Source organism: Hyla sarda, chromosome 2, assembly GCF_029499605.1.
Source record: "Hyla sarda isolate aHylSar1 chromosome 2, aHylSar1.hap1, whole genome shotgun sequence".
NCBI lineage: Eukaryota > Metazoa > Chordata > Amphibia > Anura > Hylidae > Hyla > Hyla sarda.
This window is the reverse complement of record NC_079190.1, coordinates 270,214,619-270,237,495: the sequence shown is the minus strand read 5'-3', so window position 1 is coordinate 270,237,495 and position 22,877 is coordinate 270,214,619. Positions and strand designations below refer to the sequence as shown.

At 48.4% G+C, this 22,877-nt stretch overlaps 1 pseudogene; it reads right to left on the bottom strand.

The window, feature by feature from the left end:
• Positions 1 to 715: 715 nt before the first annotated feature.
• Positions 716 to 21,531, bottom strand: LOC130357437 (uncharacterized; annotated as a pseudogene).
• Between the last annotated feature and the right edge of the window lie 1,346 nt (positions 21,532 to 22,877).

Sequence of the window (22,877 nt, the reverse complement as noted above, 5' to 3'; positions counted from 1 at the left end):
CAAAGGCTGGACCCAGTGACTGTAAAAGAGTTGAGCCGCCGTCTTGGCGGTCAGATCCTTGACGGGAATAACAACAACCCACTTAGAATAATGGTCCACCATGGTCAGGGCATAACAGTAGCCAGATCAAGTGGGAGTCAGCTTCACATGATCCAGAACAACCATTTGGTTAGGCCTTTCAATGTGGATGGGGTGCAAGGGTGCTCTTGCATCTTTATGGGGGTTCCTGATGACATTGCACACGGTGCATTCAGCGCACCACTTCTCAATATCTCCCCGCATTCCTATCCAATAAAATCTTCTTCGGACAGTGGCCTCCGTTTTATGGACTCTGAAATGCCCCGACTGGTCATGATATGCATTAAAGACCATGGCTGCGTCTCTTTTTGGAACTAAAATTTGATGCAAACGTTCTCCAGACACCGGATCCAGGGAGTTTCTGTATATCAATCCCTTGTGGAGGAATAGGCAATGTCCTCTGTCGCCACAGACGCTTCAACTCAAAATCTCTGTGCTGTTTGTGGAGTCGAGTAGGTATCTTCTTGTGGAGGCAGTAGTCCAAGAGGTCCCCTATGACTCGACTCTCATCCTGAAGAGTCTTCCACGTATACAGATCTTCAGGAACTTTGGGAGGTCCAGGCTCGTCACCTTCTTGGGCAGTTAGAGCATTCTGACTCACGAACCGTTGGTAGAAGGGTGGCATCTCCACATCTTCTCATCCATCCTCCGCAGAGGGTGCTTCACCTGGGGCCATACGGGAGAGAGCATTGGCATTAACATTGGATTTCCCACTGCAGTACTTAATGTTAAAGTTGTATTTGGCCAACCGGGAGGCCCAGCGTTGCTCAATAGCCCCCAACTTAGCAGTATTCAGGTGGGCCAAGGGGTTGTTGTCCTCATAGACTGTGAAGGGAGTGGCGGCCAGGTAATCCTTGAATTTTTCATTAATGGCCCAGACCAGGGCCAGGAGCTCTAATTTAAAAGAGCTGTAGTTGGCCTCGTTCCTCTCTGCGCCTCGAAGATGTCGGCTAGCGTAGGCTATTACCCTCTCTTTACCATCCTGTATCTGCGATAGGATGGCTCCCAGACCTTCGAAACTGGCGTCGGCATATAAGCGGAACGGTAGACCGTAGTCAGGATATGCCAAGATAGGGGGTTCTGTAAGAAGATACTTCAAGGCTCGGAAAGCAGTTTCTTGATCTTCAGCCCACTGTATTGGGAGCCTCCCGTTATAATTTTCTTTAGCAGTACCTCTCAATAATGCAGTCAGGGGCCCGGCAATTTGTGCAAAGTGTGGGATGAAATGTCGGTAGTAGCCGGCAAATCCTAGAAAAGCCCGGACATCCCGCACTGTCTTGGGTGTAAGCCAATCCTTATTTTATCCGGATCAGGTTGGACACCTTCGGCACTTACGACATGTCCCAGATAGTGCACTTGTAGTTTCAATAGATGACACTTGGAAGGCTTGACCTTTAATCCGTGCTGTATGAGGACCTGGAAAACTTCTTTTAAGGTGGTCCAAATGTTCCTGATACATTCGTGAATAAACAATGACATCATCCAAGTACAGGAGGACTCTTTGGAAGTTGAGGTGTCCCAGACATCGTTCTATTAGGCGTTGAAAAGTGGCGGGTGCATTACACAGCCCGAAGGGCATGCTTTGGAACTCGAAGAGTCCCATTGGTGTCACAAATGGCGTCTTCTCCTTATCTTCCTCAGCCATTGGTACTTGCCAGTACCCACTGGTCAAGTCTAGCGTAGAGAAATAGGCTGCAGATCCCAACACAGTCAGAGATTCTTCAATCCTGTGAAGAGAATAGGCATCCTTGTGGGTAATGTTGTTTAACTTCCTGTAGTCCACACAAAAATGGATAGTTCCATCTTTCTTCTTCACAAGAACTAGAGGAGCTGCCCAAGGACTTTGGCTCTCCTGAATCACATCAGCCTCCTTAATTTCTTCCAACATTTTCTTTATGGTCTGATACATTCCAGGTGCCACTGGGTGGTGCCTCTCTTTGATGGGGCGACTGCCGCTATTGAGGATCCAATGCTGGATCATCGTGGTACAGCCAAAGTCAGTGGGAAACTTGCTGAAGGCTTCCTGGTACTGTCTGGCTACTCGAAGATCCCTTGCACTTGCTCCTCGGGGGTTTCTCCATCCCCAATTTGTAATTGTGTCCACCAGGGTTCCATAGGGTCCTTGTCCGTTCCTTGTCGGGCAACCTGCATCTTCGAGACCACGTCCTTGGAGTCCAAGTGGTTCAGCTGGGCCACCGGGGCATACTTAGGTAGCCTCGCAGCAACTTCAGAGAGATTAACAAGTCTCACCGGAAATCTCCCATTTCTTACTGTCAGCAGACTCCTAGCCGCTCACACCAGTGGGTAGTCCTCCAACAAAGAAGGCGTCCAAATGCAGTGGTGTCCGCTCACCTCCGGAGCCGAATCTCCGACACACCTGTGCTGTCACGGACCCGCCGGTCCCGCCCCGGCTTCAACAGCGTATAGAAGGAAGGATTGTCCGGCACCAGGTGTGCTCTAAAAAATTGCTTTTATTCATGCCATAGCAAGGAAACAGACATCACAGGACTGTGGTAATCTGACGCGTTTCACTCTCTCTTGAGCTTAAACGTAGGCAGTAGTCTACGTAGTCTACGTTTAAGCTCAAGAGAGAGCGAAACGCGTCAGATTACCACAGTCCTGTGATGTCTGTTTCCTTGCTATGGCATGAATAAAAGCAATTTTTTAGAGCACACCTGGTGCCGGACAATCCTTCCTTCCAACAAAGAAGGTTCCAAGAGTGCCTGATAATCCTGATTCTTCACCCCAGGTCGGGCGCGACACCAGATAACTGTCTCTGTCTGTGGCTGCAGGACAACAGCCCGCATGTCTTTGATTCTCACCCGACAGATCTCTCCTTAACTATTCACAAACTTTTTCTCAGCTTGAAGTATCTGGAGGTGATGTTGCGCGGCTCGCCGGCCTGGTGGTGACATGTGAGGGAGAGATGCATGAAGTGAATTAACAATGTCATCAAAATAGTGCCTCATAATGTTCATGCCTAATATGAATTCCGCTACACTCTCATCATTAACACTAGTAACAATCACACCCTGCTCCTTTAAAATGTGCTCTCCCACCTGTACTGTGGGCTCCCAGAAGCCATGCCTGGGTACTGGTTTCCCGTTCCCTGCAATCACACTAAATTCTGTCTCCCTAGGCTCACATAACCTTTCAGGCCCCAATACCTGTAGAAAACCCCTTGTGGAATCGTGGACACTTGCGAACCAGTATCTATTAAGGCCTTCAGTTTGACCCCCTCTACTATCACCTGTACATAAGGGCAAGGAGCAATATACATAGACAGTCCCTTCTTGGTGCTGGTTGTTTCTGGACCTTCTGCGGTTACTCTTGGGGTGCGATTCTCGACCCCAGGGGATGCCCGATTAAAGCCCAACATTGACTCTTCCAGTGTCCAGTCTTACCACAATGGCTGCAGACAGACCTCTGATTGCCAGGTGGCCTCACAGGAGGGGTGTCAGGTGGATTGGCAGGGCGGGGGTCAGGTTTCTTAGGTGGGAGAGGAGCAGGCCTAGGGGAGTTTAACCGGCTTGTCATTTCCTTGAAAGCTTTGGCTAATTGTTCAATGTCCTGTTTTATGTCTTGCAAATCAGCGGTCCATGGACCAGGGGAAGGGGTTGCAGGGAAAGGCTGCAAACGGGCGGAGGATTGGGGCAAGGCCACCTGGGGTTCTGCAACGGGACACTAGTTTCCTCTACCTTGGGCCCAGACTCAATAACTTTGACTGCTAGTCTTTTAAAAGCTGGGAAGTCCATATCAGGATTTTGCACCGCTAGCATCCTAAGTTGGGCCTTGTCCCACTTATTTTGTGCCCCCTCTATAAACCGGTCCATCACGACTCTATTGCCCTGATCGGGTGTGATGCCATCCAACTTCTTCACCACTTCTAACGCATTCTGCAGGGCTACCACATAGGCCCAGAGAGTCTCACCTGGCTTCTGACGTCGCTCATACAGTCTGAGATGTACCTCAGAGGGGGAATGGGATTCAAACACTTGATAGAGCCCCTCGAAGATCTGTCCCACTGTGGCCTTGTCAGCCACTGGCCAGATGCGGAGTTCCTATAAGGCAGGTCCCTGGAGCTGTCCTAGAAGCAACTGTACCTGTTGATGAGGAGGGAGTGCATAAAACCCGAGGCTGTAAATCTTTTCCTTAAAATCTCTCAGCGTGAAGTGATCCCTGTTGTAAGTGGGAAGAACGGGGTTTCCCAGAAGAACAGGTGCAGCAACAGGGGCTCCCAACATGTAGGGAGCAGCTGGGGGTGAACTAGGTGGATCGGGACTTGCTCGAGGTGAGGGTCTTGCCGTTGGTGTCGCAGGAAGGCCCCGTCGTTGTAGGTCAGGCAGCATCGGTGTGGGTGGCAGCATCCTTCTAACTTGCGGTGGGGCCTCATTGGCGGGGTCCCAGAAGTACCACGTCCCGTTGGTCAGGTGGCGGTGATGGCATTGCAGGCTCTGACATTCTTCTATTGAGTGCGTTGGCCCTTTAAATGAAGCTCCGACTCGTATGTCCCCGAATTTGTACTCCGGCAAGATGGCCGCCGCCGCACCGCAGGCTTCGGTGGGCAGAGTTCATGGATCCCGTGTGCGGGAAGGCAACACCTCAACCCTGTACATTCACATGGGGGGGGGCAAACCTCCAGCAGTTTCAAAACTACAACTCCCAGCATGTACTGACAGACCAAGCATGCTGGGAGTTGTAATTTTGCAACAGCTGGAGGCACACTGGTTGGAAAACCTTCAGTTAGGTTCTGTTATCTAACTCATATATATTTTCAATATTTTCCAACCAGTGTGCCTCCAGCTGTTGCAAAACTACAACTCCCAGCATGTACTGATCGCCGAAGGGCATGCTGGGAGATGTAGTTATACAACAGATGGAGCGATCACAACTACAACTCCCAGCATGCTGGGATTTGCAGTTTTGCAACATCTGGAGAGCTACAGTATAGAGACCACTGCAAACTGTGGCCCTCCAGATGTTGCAAAACTACAAATCCCAGCATGCCCAGACAGCAAACAGTTGTGTGGGCATGCTAGGAGTTGTAGTTTTGTAAGATCTGGAGGGATATAGTTCAGAGACTACCGTATAGTGGTTTCAAACTGTAGCCCTCCAGCTGTTGCAAAACTACAAATCCCAGCATGCCCAAACAGCTGTCTGGGCATGCTGGGAGTTGTAGTTTTACAACATCTGGAGTGCTACAGTATAGAGAGCACTATATAGTGGTCTCGGACTGTAGCCCTCCAGATGTTGCTAGGCAACTTACCGGCTACCGTCGGATCCAGGGAGCCTGCTGAAAGTCATTGCCGCTCGCCGATATCCAGCACCGATCGTCGCCCGCAGCCTCGCAGCCTCAGAGTAAGTGGACTCCGGTGCCGGTCCCTGTCGGTTTCCGCGCCGCGCCTATTGTGGGTGGGCAGAATGGGGAAAACGAAAGTTAACCCCCCCGCCCCCGATCTGCTATTGGTGGTCGCGTCTAGACCACTAATAGCAGAGATAGGAGGGGTGGCACCCCTGCCACCTCACTCCTATCCCTTCAGGGGGATCGTGCGTGTCTTGGACAACCGCAATCCCCCTTATATTCCGGGTCACCGGGTCACCATAGACCCGTAATGACCCGGAATCGCGCAAATCGTAAGTGTGAATTCACTTGCGATTTGCGCCGATCACCGACATGGGGGGTCTGATGACTCCCCTAAGCATATGCGCGGGGTGACTGCTCATCGATATCAGCAGTCAGCAGAAATTCCCATGGACGTACGCTTACGTCCTTGGTCCTTAACTACCAAGATGCTTAGACGTACGTGTGGTGTCCCGGTACCGCATCCTATACGGTACCTGGATAAAGGTCCCCATAGCCAGAGTCCCTAGGACATTGGGGTCCTTCTTATCTAGTCCACCCCTTGTCACCTGTCATCTAGATATTAGTTATCTAACAGTTTACTTAGGATTTATATAAATATAATTGTACAAATGTATATAAATGGTTAATTACCTGTACGGAGCGTAGCAGGACCTGCGGGTCAAGTGATCAGGTAAACTCTATGGTTTTTGCTTAAGGACCTTTGGAGGTCCCTGTGACGTATTTGAACCATCACTCCCTGTAACGGTGAGTGACAGTTACTCGGACCAATTAAAACAGCCCTGCCCCTGCTCATATAAGGGAGTGGCGGCCATTGCTCTATCTCTTGTTCCTGGGCTGTTGACAAGGAAGGATCTGCGCTGCTGTCATCAGTGAGTTTAGGCCCGAGCCTTGCGGCGACGGATGATATCTTCTAAATCTGTGAGTGTAATCAATCCCTAACACTTTGCAAGATCACCGGACCATATCTATCCCCTAAATCCGGATGGATCTTCGCAAAATACCCTAAATTTAGAGACTTATATCAACAGTCAAGGTCCGCAACAACTGTCAGTCACTGAAGTGTATGGAGACTGTGTTAAAGAGACTGTTAATATTCATTGGATGTATCGCAAGCCTTTAAGTAAAGTTTATCCAAGTTCAAGTTCAACTACCTTGTGGACCTTCAGTCATTATTTGCATGCACCTATCGTTACTGGGAAGGGCGGCGAAAGGCCGGCGAATTACCTCAGCATACTAGCCCACAGCCTGGCGTCACAAACTATAGGGTTAACCTTAACCCCTGATATACTGAAGCAATACCCTAACAATACTACCCCTACCCCAGAGGCCTACCACAAAGCCTTTTTGGCGTCGCACGAACAGGATTCGGGTGTGTGCCTACTACAGTCGCCACCAGTGAAAGTGTACTTCCCCCCAGAAAACTAACTTTATTCATGTACTGTGACTTATACTCCGGAGTAAGGGGTTGCGCACACGGTGCTGTGTGGAAGAAGTGTGCATGTAAAGTAAGGGGGAGGCAAACAGCACAGCGGAACTACAAGCTGTGAAAAGAAGAACCGAAGTTAGCGCGGGGCCTCCCTGCGCACGTGATCCAGAGACCCCGCCCGCCGAAGCCCTCTGTGCCACGGCAGCCATTTTGTTGGAGTCAAGTGCAGGAAACCAGCAAAGAGAGATAGTTAAGCGTGGGAAAAGGCTCAGAGTGCGACAAAGGGTTGGAAGCTGTAAGGAGCCGGAACAGTACGGAACTATATAGAGTCACTTTGGCTACCGATCAACACACTCAAATTTCAAGTAAAAGCTGTTGAGTTTCAAGTCACCGCTCTCAAATTTGAAATCTACGCTCTCAAGTTCCAGATTAGAGAACAACTGTGTATCTCTTTTGGACCTGGGAATTCAATATCTATTTAAAGGGCCAGCATGCCAAATACAGAAATGTCAGAACCTGCAGCGCCACAGTCCCCATCTGAACAGCAAGGGGGTGATGCTCCAGTAACCCCACCAATGGGGTATCCACCGTAAGTCAGAAGGGTGTTGCCGTCTTCACCTACACCTTCTAGCTCACAAAGATGTGCCCTACCTGTGATTCCAGCAAGACCTCCAGCACAGGCGGAGCAGGACCCAGCAAGTCCACCTCCAGTCTCTCCCTATGTGTTGGGAGCTCCTGTTGCTGCGCCTGTCTTCTTGGGGAATCCTCTGCTTCCCACCTACAATGGTGACCCTTTTACATTAAGAGACTTTAAAGAAAAATTCTACAGCCTCTTTGGATTTTATGCATTATCCCGTCATCAACAGATACAGCTGCTTCTGGGACAGCTTCAGGGACCCGCCTTGGAGGAACTTTGCACCTGGCCAGCGGCTGATAAAGCTACAGTGGGACAAATTTTTGAAGGACTTTCTCAAGTGTTTGAATCTCACTCCCCATCGGAGGTACGCCTTAGATTATATGAACGGCGTCAGAAGCCAGGTGAGACTCTCAGAGCATATGCAGTAGCTTTACAGAGCGCATTAGAGGCGGTACGGAAGTTGGACGGCATCACGCCCGATCAGGGCAATCGAGTACTGATGGACCGTTTTATAGAAGGGGCACTAAACAAATGGGACAAGGCCCAACTTAGGATGCTGCCCGTGCAAAATCCCGACATGGCCTTCCCAGCTTTTAAGAGACTAGCGGTTAAAGTGATAGAGTCAGGACCTCAGATAGACGAGGCTAGTGTTCCCGCTACAGAAACTCCGGGGCCCTTGCTCAAGCCGCCTGTCCCTTCTCAGTCTGCCCCGCCAACACCTTCTTCTAGCCTTGGACAGCTGACCTACAAGACATCAAACAGGACATTGAGCAGTTAGCCAAGGCCTTTAAAGAAATGGCTGTATGGCAAAATCCTTCTAGATCTGCAACACCACCACCTAAGAAAGCTGACCCCCGCCCTGCTGATCCACCTAGTACCCCTCCTGTGAGACCACCCGGGAGTTAGAGACCTGTCTGTAGTTATTGTAACAAGAATGGACACTGGAACAGCCAATGTTGGGCTTTAACCCCTTAAGGACCAAGGACGTACCGGTACGTCCTTGGTCCTGCTCTCCCGATATAACGTGGGGTTACACAGTAACCCCGCGTCATATCACTGCGGGCCCGGCGTCATAGTGAAGCCGGGACCCGCCTCTAATAGCGCGCAGCACCGATCGCGGCGCCGCGCGCTATTAACCCTTTAGCCGCGCGCTCAGAGCTGAGCGGCTAAAAGTGAAAGTGAAAGTGGCCGGCTAGCTCAGTCGGGCTGTTCGGGATAGCCGCGGCTAATCGCGGCATCCCGAACAGCTGACAGGACAGCGGGAGGTCCCCTACCTGCCTCCTCGCTGTCCGTTCGCCGAATGACTGCTCAGTGCCTGAGATCCAGGCATGAGCAGTCATGCGGCAGATTCGTTGATCACTGGTTTCTTATGAGAAACCAGTGATCAGCATAGGAGATAAGTGTGTGCAGTGTTATAGGTCCCTATGGGACCTATAACACTGCAAAAAAAAAAGTGGAAAAAAAATGTGAATAAAGATCATTTAACTCCTCCCCCCTTTTCCAATAAAAAAAAAACACAGTGTAAATAAAAATGAAAATAAACATATATGGTATCACCGCGTGCGGAAATGTCCGAATTATAAAAATATATCATTAATTAAACCGCTCGGTCAATGGCGTGCGCGCAAAAAAATTCCAAAGTCCAAAATAGTGCATTTTTGGTCACTTTATATATCATTTAAAAATGAATAAAAAGCGATCAATAAGTCCTATCAATGCAGAAATGGTACCGTTAAAAACTTCAGATCACGTCGCAAAAAATTAGCTCTCATACCGCCCCATACACGGAAAAATAAAAAAGTTATAGGGGTCAGAAGATGACAATTTTAAACGTATTAATTTTCCTGCATGTAGTTATGATTTTCTCCAGAAGTCCGACAAAATCAAACCTATATAGGTAGGGTATCATTTTAACCGTATGGACCTATAGAATAAAGATAAGGTGTCATTTTTACCGAGAAATTTACTACGTAGAAACGGAAGCCCCCAAAAGTTACAAAACGGCGTTTTTTTTTTCAATTTTGTCGCACAATGATTTTTTTTTCCGTTTCACCGTAGATTTTTGGGAAAAATGACTGACGTAATTACAAAGTAGAATTGGTGGCGCAAAAAAATAAGCCATCAAATATGGATTTTTAGGTGCAAAGCTGAAAGAGTTATGATTTTTTAAAGGCAAGGAGCAAAAAACGAAAATGCAAAAACGGAAAACCCCCCGGTCCTTAAGGGGTTAAACGGGCGTCCCCTGGGGTCGAGGACCGCACCCCAGGAGTAGCGGCTGAAGGTCCAGAATCAACCAGCGACAAGAAGGGACTGTCGATGTATGTAGCTTCTTGTCCTTATGTACAGGTGATCGTTGAAGGTATCCGGTTACAAGTTCTGATAGATACAGGGTCTCAGGTGTCTGCTATTCCGCAGGGGGTTTTCTATAAGTTTTGGGGCCCAGAAAGTTTGTGTGAACCTCAGGAAGCAGAGTTTAGAGTAATTGCAGGGAATGGGAAATCAGTACCCAGGCATGGCTACTGGGAGCTCACGGTGAAGGTGGGAAAGCATGTGTTAGAAAGGCAGGGTGTGATTGTCACCAATGTTAGGGATGAAGGGGCAGCTGATTTCCTCTTAGGCATGAACATTATGAGGCACTGTTTTGATAATATTGTCTGTGCACTGCATGCATCTCTCCCTCACTTGTCACCCCCAGGCCGGCGACCTGCCCAACACCACCTCAAAATCCTCCAAGCAGAACAGAAGTTCGTGAATCATCAAGGAGAAATCTGTTGAGTAAGGATTCAAGATATACGAGCCGTTAGTCTACAGCCACAGACGGAGACAGTTATTTGGTGTCGTGCCCGACCCGGGGGGAAAAACCAAGATTATCAAGCGCTCTTGGAAGCCCTTCTACTGGAAGATTGCCCCCTGGTCCAAGCCGCTTGAAGCCTGGTAACAGTATGTAATGGGAAGGTTCCGGTGAGACTTATTTACCTCTCTCAAGTTGTTTTCCAACTACCCAAGTATACCCCGGTGGCTACCCTGCACCATTTAAATGTCAGAGATGTGGTCTCGAAGTCACAAGTGGCTCAACGAGGACCTGACCAGAATCCTGCGGAATCTTGGTGGAGTCAACTGCAAATAGGAGGTGAAGATACCCCCAAAGAACAGGTGGAAGGAGTCATCCAGGTAGCTAAGAGATATCAGGAAGCTTTCAGCAAGTTTCCCACGGACTTTGGCAGGACCACCATGATTAAACATAGGATTCTCACTGGGAACAATCCACCCATGAAGGAGAGACATCGCCCTGTGGCTCCTGGGATGTACCAGACCATAAAGAAAATGCTCGTGGAGATGAAAGAGGCCGATGTCATCCAGGAAAGCCAGAGTCCTTGGGCTGCACCTTTGGTCCTGGTGAAGAAAAAAAGATGGAACTATCAGCTTTTGCGTTGATTACCGGAAGTTGAATAGCATAACTCATAAGGATGCCTATCCTCTCCCCCGCATCGAAGAATCCTTGACTGCATTGGGGTCGACCGCCTACTTTTCCACACTGGACCTGACAAGCGGTAACTGGCAGGTGCCGATGGCGGAAGAGGATAGAGAGAAGACCGCATATGTGACCCCTATGGGTCTCTTCGAGTTCAAAAGTATGCCCTTTGGACTGTGCAATGCACCAGCTACTTTCCAACGCCTCATGGAGCGATGCTTGGGGCATCTTAACTTCCAGAGTGTTCTGTTATATTTAGATGACGTCATTGTCTATTCCTGAACATATCAGGAACACCTGGATCACCTGAAAGAAGTTTTCCAATTCCTTATCCAACATGGACTCAAGGTTAAAGGGGTATTCCAGGCCAAAACTTTTATATATATATATATATATATATATATATATATATATATATATATATATATATATATATATCAACTGGCTCCGGAAAGTTAAACAGATTTGTAAATTACTTCTATTAAAAAATCTTAATCCTTCCAATAGCTATTAGCTTTTGAAGTTGAGTTGTTGTTTTCTGTCTAACTGCTCTCTGATGACTCACGTCCCGGGAGCTGTGCAGTTCCTATGGGGATATTCTCCCATCATGCACAGCTCCCGGGACGTGACATCATCATTGAGCAGTTAGACAGAAAACTTCAGAAGCTAATAACTATTGGAAGGATTAAGATTTTTTAATAGAAGTAATTTACAAATCTGTTTAACTTTCCGGAGCCAGTTGATATGTAAAAAAGTTTTGCCTGGAATACCCCTTTAAACCTTCCAAATGTCACCTGCTAAAGCCACAAGTACACTATCTGGGACATGTCATCAGTGCTCAAGGAGTCCAGCCAGATCCAGACAAATTGAGTGCTGTGAAAGAGTGGCCTACGCCCAAGACGGTGCGAGACGTCCCAAGTTTCCTGGAATTTGCTGGTTATTACCAAAGCTTCATCCCCCATTTTTCTCAAATTGCTGGACCATTAACCGAGTTACTGAGAGGGATTGCCCCGGATAATTATAATGGGAGGCTCCCCATACAGTGGGCTGAAGAACAAGAAGATGCCTTTCGAGCCCTGAAGTACCTCCTCATGGAACCCCCCATTTTGGCGTATCCTGACTACAGCCTGCCGTTCCGGTTATACACAGACGCTAGCTTCGAAGGTCTGGGGGCAGTCTTATCTCAGGTGCAAGATGGCAACAAGAGGGTGATTGCCTATGCCAGCCGACATCTCAGAGGTGCTGAGAAGAATGATGCCAACTATAGCTCCTTTAAACTGTAGCTCCTGGCCCTGGTCTGGGCCATTACTGAGAAGTTTAAGGACTATCTGGCTGTTGCCCCCTTCACGGTCTACACTGATAACAACCCCTTGGCCCATTTGAACACTGCTAAGTTGGGAGCTCTTGAACAGCGTTGTGCCTTTCGGTTGGCCAACTATGGTTTCAACATTAAGTATCGCAGCGGAAAAACCAATGTTAATGCGAATGTACTTTCTCGCATGGCCCCGGGAGAAGCACCTCCTGCTGAAGATGTGTGGGAAGATGTGGAAATGCCTCCCTTCTACCAAAGGTTCGTGAGCCAGAGTGCTCTAACTGCCCAGGCGGGTGACGGACCTGAATCTCCCAAAGTCCCTTAAGATCTGTCTACCTGTAAGACCCTTCAGGATGAAAGCCGGGTTATTGGGGACCTCCTAGACTATTGCCTCCACAAGAAAGTGCCCACTCGGGTGCGCAAGGCACAAGGGGACTTCGAATTGAAGCAGCTATGGCGGCAGAGGAATCGCCTGTTCCTACACAAGTGGCTGGTCTACCGAAATTCCCTGGACCCAGTCTCCGGAGACCGCATACACCAGATTGTGGTTCCCAGAAGAGATGAAGCCATGGTACTGAACGCCTATCATGATCAATCCGGACACTTCGGGGTACATAAGACAGAGGTCACCGTCAGAAGGAGATTTTTGCCGGTTGCGTGCCGGTTGCATGATTGCAAGAAACTCCGGACAACGGCCTACCATCCCCAAGGGAATGGGCTCTGCGAGAGGATCAATCAAGTGTTCATCCAAATGCTCAGAGCTGCCTCTGTTTCAAAGCATGAAGAGTGGCCTCAGCTGTTGCCTGAACTCCTAGAAATTTACAACAACACTGTCCACTGCTCTACGAGGTATATGCCCTTTTTCCTGATGATGGGCCGACACGGCCAATTGCCAAAGGATCGAACCTTTGGGCTGCAGGCACCTTTCAACAATTCCCCTCAGGTTTCCCAAGGTTGGGTGTCAGAGCATCAATGCAGAATTGAGGAAGCCAAAGACATTGTTGAGTAGAAAATGGGTGAAGTTCATGAGCGCCAGCAGAAAAATTATAATCAACATGCTTTGGCTCAGCCCTTACAGCTTGGAGATGAAGTGTGGCTCCGAAAATTCCCTAGAACCCATAAATTGGACCCATTGTGGGAAACGGAACCCTACACCATTACTGCAGTCCCTTATCCCGAAACAGATGTGTACGAGATACAGAAAGACGGGTTTGAGCCACAGGAATAGGAGAAAAGTGTGCCTTAAAGAAGATACGCTTGGCCCATCTCCTTCTACTCCTGCTACTGCTACTCCACCTCCAACAAGGCCAGTGAGAGAATACGTGCCAGGAGAAGGGATCCATCCCACTATGGACGTTCCATTGTTCCCATCTCAGCAGCCTACCATGTATTGGGGTATACCGTTTCCAGCTCCAGCCAGCCGCCGCCGGTAGCAGTTCTAGCCAGTTGCCAATAGCTGTTGCTCCCTGTCAACCACCATTGGTTGCTACCCCAAATATCAGTCCTGCTCCTGTGACTGCTCCAGGTCTTGATGCCCCTACTCCACCTGTCTTCAGAGAACCCCCCCAGTCCAACCAAAGATATTGCTTCTGTTTACAGTATTCCAGCTGGTCCCTCGGGGACTGAAGTTCTTGAAGAATCCCCAAGTGAAGGAACTTCTGATGATTCGGAGGTGGTGTCTCAAAGGACAACACAGGGAAAACTACCCGTAAGGTACCAGGACTCACATTTAGTACCTGCACACATAGTACCTCTGATAACTCACTTCAATGCTACGAGTAACTGAAGTGCATGCAAAGTTTCCTTCCCATTGTTAGGATTAGGATATAGTGATGAGTGGCATAGGCCATTTTCGAATTTGCGATATTTCGCGACTATATGGACGAATATTCGTCATATATTCGTGAAATTTGCATATTTGTTATATTTATGCGCATATATATATGCAATATGAAATCGCTGCACATATATATGATATATGAAAATCACTGCACATATGGGCATATAAGCGCATATTGAGCACTCCCTAATCTTTATAGGGAACTAATGGGCTAGTGCATTAACTCTGTGATTTTTTGCCTATTGAAACCTATGGGGATCTCATGGTATGTAAAAGTGTAAGATAAGCAGGACTGTCTCGGCAGGACATTGTATGGGAGACCGAGCGGTGGTTTGCGTTCTGGGGTGGGAGGGAGTGTTACAGTGTTGTGGTTTAAACTTTCCTTTCCTGGAAAAGCTGCTAAGTTGCCCATAGCAACAAATCAGATTGCTTCTTTCATTTTTCACAAGGCCTCTGCAAAATGAAAGAAGCAATCTGATTGGTTACTATGGGCAACTGGACAACTTTTCCTTTGCACAGGTTTTGATAAATCTCCCCCTATGAGGGAGAGTTATCAAAACCTGTCCAGAGGAAAAGTTTCTGAGTTGCCCATGCCCCGTTGTCAGTCACCATGGTTCCCATTTCCAGTTTCCCTGGAGTTAGCCATCCTCCGATTTCTTTAGGAATTACTTTTAGCAGTTCCTCCCCTGTGTGACTCTATTTGCCAAGGCAAACCTTGTGGAGAACAGCGTGATACTGCTGTGCCCTGCACACATGGTAGGCTGAAGGACAACTGAGACTTGTTTGGGCAGTGGAGGCTGAGGACACAGTGGAGGATGAGGAGGTGGAGTCGCACACTGTCACAGGACCAACGGACTGAGAGCATGGAGGAGGAAGCGGCATTACCTGTCCACGTTGGGGTTGTGGCTGTGCAAGAACCACATTCACCCAGTGAGCCGTAAAGGACATGTATTGTCCCTGACCATAGTTACAGCTCCAGACGTCGGTGCTGCCGTGCACTTTGGTACACACCGAAAGGCTAAAGGACTGGCCCATCTTCTCTTCCACAAAATTGTGCAGGGCTGGTACTTCCTTCTTCGCAAAGAAATGATGGCTTGGCACTCTCCACCTCGGCTTGGCACAAGCCATCAGTTCTCTAAAAGGTGCAGAGTCCACCACTTGAAAAAGGGAGAGACTACACACCAGCAACTTAGACCGGAGCACATTCAGCTTCTGCTCCGTTGGATGATTTGGCGCATACTGTTGTCTCTTGGACATGGCTTCGCCAATGGATTGTTGGCGGAATGGCTGACTAAAAGTAGGAGGAGCAGGAGCTTCTGGAGCGACAGAAGGAGGGTTTGACACACAGCTCCCTTCGGCTGAGGTGGTGGAGCCTTGGTTGGCTGAATGAGGGAAAGGTGTGCCATTGGGTGATGCAGCAGGCTGGACCACTACATCGGAGCCACGGTACTCCCAGGCCGCTATATGGTGGCAAAGCATATGTTGAAGCAGGGCCGTGGTGCCAACATTGGGACCCTGGCCACGCTTCTCCTCCTCCGGATGCCTGATGAAAAACTGCCACACCGCAAGTAGCTGATTTTCCCATCAACAGTCCGCACTAATTGACTGCTACTGCCGCCGACTCCAGGAACCAAGGGTTCCACTACCTCCCGGGAAGGTAGGCTGCTGTGGTAGGCCTTGGGGGTTGTAGCATAGTTGGGGTGTTGCTTCAGTAGATGAGGGGTTAACTTAACCCCTGTCACTCGTGACGCCAGGGTGTGGGTTAATACGTTGAGGTAAATCTTCGGCCTATCGCCACCCTTCCCAAAAACAATAGGTGCGTGCTCAAATGAATGAAGGTCCACAATAGACATGAACTTGAACTTGTATGAACTTTACTGAAGCACTTGCAGTACATCCAATTAACAGCAACAATCTTAGCAATACAGTCTCTATGTGGTACAGCAGTGATTGACAGATGCCACGGACCATTAGCTTATCAAAGAGGTTATTAGAATTAGGGATGATGCAGAGATCCGTCCGGATTTAGGGGTCTGTTTAGGTCCGGTGATCTTGCAGACTTAAGAGGGATTGAAATAACTCACAGTTCTGTAAGATGGCCGTTGCCGCAAGGCTTGGGCCTAGTCACTGCCGACGACAACTGCGCAGATCCTCATCTATCAGTAGCCCACGAGGATAGAGAGCGCTTAATGGCTGCCGATTCCCTGCAGGGGCAGGGCCGTTTTTGATTGGTCCGAGTCAGCTGTCACTCACCGTTACAATGCATGGTTAGCGATCACGTGACTTCCTCCAAAGGTCCTTGAACCATAAACCATAGAGTATTGGAATGCATCACATGACCCACAGGTCCTGCGACACTACAGCAAGGTAAGTATGCATTATATACATATATACAAATTAAATCTGAATAATTTTAACTATGACAGGGGTGACAAGGGGCTATCTATGGATGAGGAGCTGTCAGGATCCGGACTGGTATGCGGAGAGGACACTGGTGGTGGATCCTCTGTGTCAATGAGGAGATGGCGTGGGTCGTACCAAGGGAACGGAATCTAAGGGGTTACTGGTTTTCACCAGAGCCCGCCGCAAAGCGGGATGGACTTGCAGCGGCAGGTAACCCCCAGGTCGTTCCACCCGATAGCAACTCAACCCCACTGACAGCTGAGACAGGCGCGGTACACAGGGACAAGGCAAGAGCAAGGTCGGACATAGCAGAAGGTCAGGGCAGACAGCAATGGGTCGTAGTCTGGGGCAACGGCAAGGGTCTGGATACACAGGCTTGGGATACACAAAATGCTTTCTCAGGGCACTAGGGCAACAAGATCCGGCAGGAAACGTAAGGGGAAGCAGACTTTAATACACATTGAGCAGATGGAAGCTAATTAAGGTGATTGGGCCAGGCACCAGTTAGCGGTGCGCTGGCCCTATAAATCTGAGAGCCCCGGCGCGCACGCGCTCTAGAGAGCGGGGGCGCGCGCACCGGGACCCAGCAGGAGATCGGGACAGGTGAGTGGAACGGGATGCGATCCGCAGACGGGCACGTCCCGCCAGGTGGATCGCATCCCCACCGGGCACGACAGAGCAGCGTCTCCGGTCAGCGCTGCTGACCGGAGCGCTGCAGGGCAGAAGACGCCGCGATCGCTCCGGAGGAGGAGGGGGACCCGGAGCGCTCGGCATAACAGGACCCCACCGGTACCTAGGGACTCTGACTTTGGGACCTCACCACAAGGTAATGGATGCAATCCGGTACCTGGATACCACAAACCCCCTTACTTAAAATAAATTGACCCCGACGCCTGTCCCCTAAGGCAGAGGAACTAGGGCAGTTAGACCAGGATGGCTAACTAGACAGAATTTATATCCTGACAAGACTTTTTTATACACATTAGGTACTTTTAAACCTATTAGATATTTTTCTAGACATTATAAACATTTATAGACTAGTAATCCTACTAGACAAGTATACAGGCTTCCTGGACAATTGTGAAGCTATCTGGTATGAATCTATCTAGACCTTTAGTTTCTAGCTTCTTAGACATTTTAATTAAGCTTACTACACATCCTAAGCTTACTATACAATTAGGCAGCTTTCTGACATTTAGTTGCTAGCTCCTAGGACATTTTGTTTTAGCTCTCTACACATTTTATGAGGCTAACTAGACATTAGTACAGCTCTCTATACATTTAGCTTCAAGCTGACTAGACATTTTTATTATCTCACACATTTTTCTTTTTGCTAACAATAAGTTACCTGTTAGTACACAAAAGGTATACTGGCTAGCCGGAAGCTAGGTCACAGTAAGATTGTCCGCTTGGGTCTACATGCTACTTACCCCTAGTGCACTTCAAAATAACCTACCTAGGTTACCTTTAGAACTACGTGTTTAATTCTATACTCGCAAGAGCACCTACTGGCCAGGTAGAGCATCTCACACACGCAATACAGAGAAGAGAAATATGAGTGTACCTAACAGTGGCAGGAATTGGGATATCAATAGGCTACAATTCCTAAGTGTTTGATTAAATGTGAGATACATTTTGTTTTTGGTGTATGTACTGAAATAGAATGAGGTAGTACATTTAAGTGAGTAGTCTAGAGTACTGAAAAGTTATAGGTAGAGCATTGAAGTGGGTTATCAAAGGTACTATGTGTGCAGGTACTGAATGTGAATCTTGACATCTTAAGGGGAGTTGGCCCTGTGTAGTCCTTTGAGACCGCCGCAACACCACCTCCAAGTCAGCAGGAACTCCTTCACTTGATGATTCTGCAAGAACTTCAGTCCCCGAGGGACCAGCTGGAGGGCTGGAAACAGAAGCAATATCTTCGGTTGGACTGGGGGGTTCTCTGGAGTCAGGTGGAGAAGATGCATCAGGACTTGGAGCAGCCACAGGAGTAGGACTGATGCTTGGCGTAGCAACCAATGGGGGTTGAAAAGGAGGAACAGTTATTGGTAACTGGCTGGGTGGAACGGCTACTGGCATCTGACTAGGCGGAGCAACCAATGGTGGCTGGTTGGATGCAGCTGGAAACGGTATACCCCAGTACATGGTGGGCTGCTGAGATGGGAACAAAGGAACGTCCATAGTGGGGTGAATTCCTTCTCCCGATAGGTATTCTCTCACTGGCTTTGCTGGAGGTGGAGTAGAAGGAATAGAAGGAGGTGGGCCAAAAATGTCTTCTTTCAGGCACACTTTTATTCGGTTTCTGTGGACCACCTGCGGCTCAAACCCTTCTTTCTGTATCTCGTATACACCCGTTTCAGGGTAAGGGACTGCAGTGATGGTATATGGTTCCGTTTCCCACAGTGAGTCCAACTTATGGGTTCTAGGGAACTTTCGGAGCCACACCCTATCTCCAAGCTATAAAGGCTGAGCCGAAGCATGCCGATTATACTCCTTCTGTTGGCGTTCATGCACTTCACCTATTTTCTTCTCAACAATGGTTTTGGCCTCCTCAATTCTGCATTGAGGCTCTGACACCCAACCTTGGGAAACCTGAGGGGAATTGTTGAAAGGTGGCTGCAGCCCGAAGGTCCGATCTTTTGGCAATTGGCCATGTCGGCCCATCATTAGGAAGAAGGGTGTATACCCTGTAGAATAGTGGACGGTGATGTTGTAAATTTCTAGAAGTTCAGGCAACAACTGGGGCCACTCTTCGTGTTTTGAGACAGATGCAGCTCTGAGCATTTGAATGAACACTTGATTGATCCTCTCGCAGAGCCCATTACCTTGGGGATGGTAGGCCGTCGTCTGGAGCTTCTTGCAGTCATGCAACTGACAAAGTTCTTGGAACAGTTGTGCTTCAAAGGCGCTTCCCCGATCCGTAAGGACGGATTCGGGACTCCTCAGAGGTTGGATCCAATGCCGATAGAAGAGCTGAGCAGCCGTCTTAGCGTTAAGGTCCTTGACAGGGACCACGATCACCCATTTGAAGTAATGATCCACTATGGTCAGAGCATGACAGTAGCCCGATCGAGTGGGGGCCAACTTCACATGGTCTAAGGCAACAATCTGGTTCGGTCTCTCCGTACAGATGGGATGTAAAGGGGCCCTTGCGTCCCTTCAGGGATTTTTGATAACATTGCACACCACTTCTCGACGTCTCCCCGCATCCCTATCCAGTAAAATCTTCTTCTGACTGTGGCTTCTGTTTTCTCGACCCCGAAATGTCCGGACTGGTCATGATAGGCATGCAGGACCATGGCTGCATCCCTTCTGGGAACCAGGATCTGATGTATGCGATCTCCGGAGACTGGGTCTAGAGAATTTCGGTAGACCAACCCCTTGTGCAGGAACGAAAGAGGCGATTCCTCTGCCGCCACAGCCGTTTCAATTCAAAGTCCCCTTGTCTCTTGTGTAACCGAGTGGGCACTTTCTTGTGGAGGCAATAGTCCAAGAGGTCCCTGATAACCCGGCTTTCATCCTGAAGTGTCTTCCATGTGGATAAATCTTCAGGGACTTTGGGAGATTCAGGTCCGTCACCCTCCTGGGCAGTTAGAGCACTCTGGCTCACGAACCTTAGTTAGAAGGGAGGCATCTCCACATCTTCCCACACATCTTCAGAAGGAGGTGCTTCTCCTGAGGCAATGCAAGAAAGTACGTCCACATTAACGCTAATTTTCCCACTGCGGTACTTGATGATGAAATCATAGTTGGCCAACCGAGAGGCCCAGCGCTGTTCAAGAGCTCCCAACTTAGCAGTGTTCAAATGGGCCAAGGGGTTGTTATCAGTGTAGACCGTGAAGGGAGTAGCAGCCAGATAGTCTTTAAACTTCTCAGTAATGGCCCAGACCAGGGCCAGGAGCTCCAGTTTGAAGGAGCTGTAGTTAGCGTCATTCTTCTCGGCGGCTCGGAGATATCGGCTGGCGTAGGCAATCACCCTCTCTTTGCCATCTTGCACCTGAGATAAAACTGCTCCCAGACCTTCAAAGCTCGCATCTGTATATAAACGGAATGGCAGGCTGTAGTCAGGATACGCCAAAATGGGGGGTTCCGTGAGGAGGTACTTCAGGGCTCGGAAGACATCTTCTTGTTCTTCGGCCCACTGTATGGGTAGCCTCCCATTATAATTGTCCCGGGCAGTCCCTCTCAGTAACTCGGTTAAGGGTCCAGCAATTTGAGCAAAGTGGGAGATGAAGCGTCGAAAATAACCAGCAAATCCCAGGAAACTTCGGATGTCTCGCACTGTCCTGGGGGTAGGCCACTCCTTTACAGCACTTACTTTGTCCGGATCAGGCTGAACTCCTTGAGCACTGACGACATGTCCCAGATAGTGGAATTGGGGCTTTAGCAAGTGACATTTGGAGGGTTTAACCTTGAGCCCATGCTGGATAAGGACCTGGAAAACTTCTTTCAGGTGGTCCAGGTGTTCCTGATATGCCGGGAATAGACGATGACGTCATCTAGATACAGCAGAACACTCTGGAAGTTAAGATGTCCCAAACATAATTCCATTAAGCGTTGGAAAGTAGCCGGTGCAATTCACAGTTCAAAGAGCATACTATTGAACTCGAAGAGTCCCATGGGGGTCACAAACGCTGTCTTTTCTCTATCTTCTTCCGCCATTGGCACCTGCCAGTAACCGCTCGTCAATTCCAGTGTGGAAAAGTAGGCGGCAGACCCCAGTGCGGTCAAGGATTCCTCAATACGGGGAAGAGGGTAGGCGTCCTTATGTGTTATGCCATTCAACTTCCGGTAATCTACGCAAAAGCGGATAGTCCCATCTTTTTTCTCCACCAGGACCAAAGGTGTGGCCCAAGGACTCTGACTTTCTTGGATGACATCAGCCTCTTTCATCTCCACGAGCATCTTCTTTACGGTCTGATACATTCCAGGAGCCACAGGGGAATGCCTCTCTTTAATGGGTGGACTGTCCCCAGTGAGAATCCGATGTTTTATCATTGTGGACCTGCCAAAAACTGTGGGGAACTTGCTAAAAGCTTCTTGATATTTCTTAGCTACCTGGATGACTCCTTCCACCTGTTCTTTGGGGGTATCTTCGTCTCCTATTTGTAGTTGGCTCCACCAAGGTTCCGCAGGATTCTGGTCAGGATTCTGGTACTTGTGACTTCGAGACCACATCTCTGGTGTCTAAATGGTGCAGTGTAGCCACAGGGGTATACTTGGGTAGTCGGACAGCAACTTGAGAGTGATTAATGAGTCTCACCGGAACTTTCCCATTACACACTGTTACCAGGCTTCTAGCTGCTCACACCAAGGGACAATCTTCCAATATGATTGGTTCTAGTAGCGCTTGATAATCTTGATTCTTCACCACGGGTCGGGCACGACACCAAATAACTGTCTCCTTCTGTTGCTGTAGACTAACGGTACGTATATCCTGGATATAGTGTTGCTCACGAATATTCGCAATGCGAATTTTATTCGCGAATATCGCAAATTCGCGAATATTCGCGAATATAGCACTATATATTCGTAATTACGAATATTCCTTTTTTTTTTGTTTTTTTTTCACAGTACACATCACAGTGATCACCCCTCTCTGCTTCCAGCTTATGTGGTGTAAAGAAGGCTCTAATACTACTGTGTGAGACTGGGACGCGAATATTCGCATATGCGAACATTTACATATGCTAATTTCCACATATGCGAATTTTCTCTTATGCTAATTTTCGCATGCGCGAATATTCGCATATGCGAAAATAAAACGGGCATATTACGGAAATGCGAATATTCGCGAATATATGACGAATATTCGTCCATATATTCGCGAATATTCGCGAATTCGAATATGGCCTATGCCGCTCAACACTACCTGGATAGTGTTGAGCGGCATAGGCCATATTCGAATATATTTGCGAATATATGGACGAATATTCGTCATATTCGCGAATATTCGCATATTCGTAATATTCTCGTTTTATTTTCGTATATGCGAATATTCGCGTGTGCAAAAATTAACATATGTGAAAATTTGCATATACAAAAATTAGCATAAGCGAAAATTTGCATATGCGAAAATTAGCATATGGACATTTTCGCATATGCGAAAATTCGCACACCAGTCTCACACAGTAGTATTAGAGCCTTCTTACACCACATAAGCTGGAAGCAGAGAGGGATGATCACTGTGATGTGTACTGTGAAAAAAAATTAGAATATTCGTAATTACGAATATATAGCGCTATATTCGCGAATATTCGCGAATTCGCGAATATGCGATATTCGCGAATAAAATTCGAATTGCGAATATTCGCGAGCAACACTAATCCTGAATCCTCAATCGA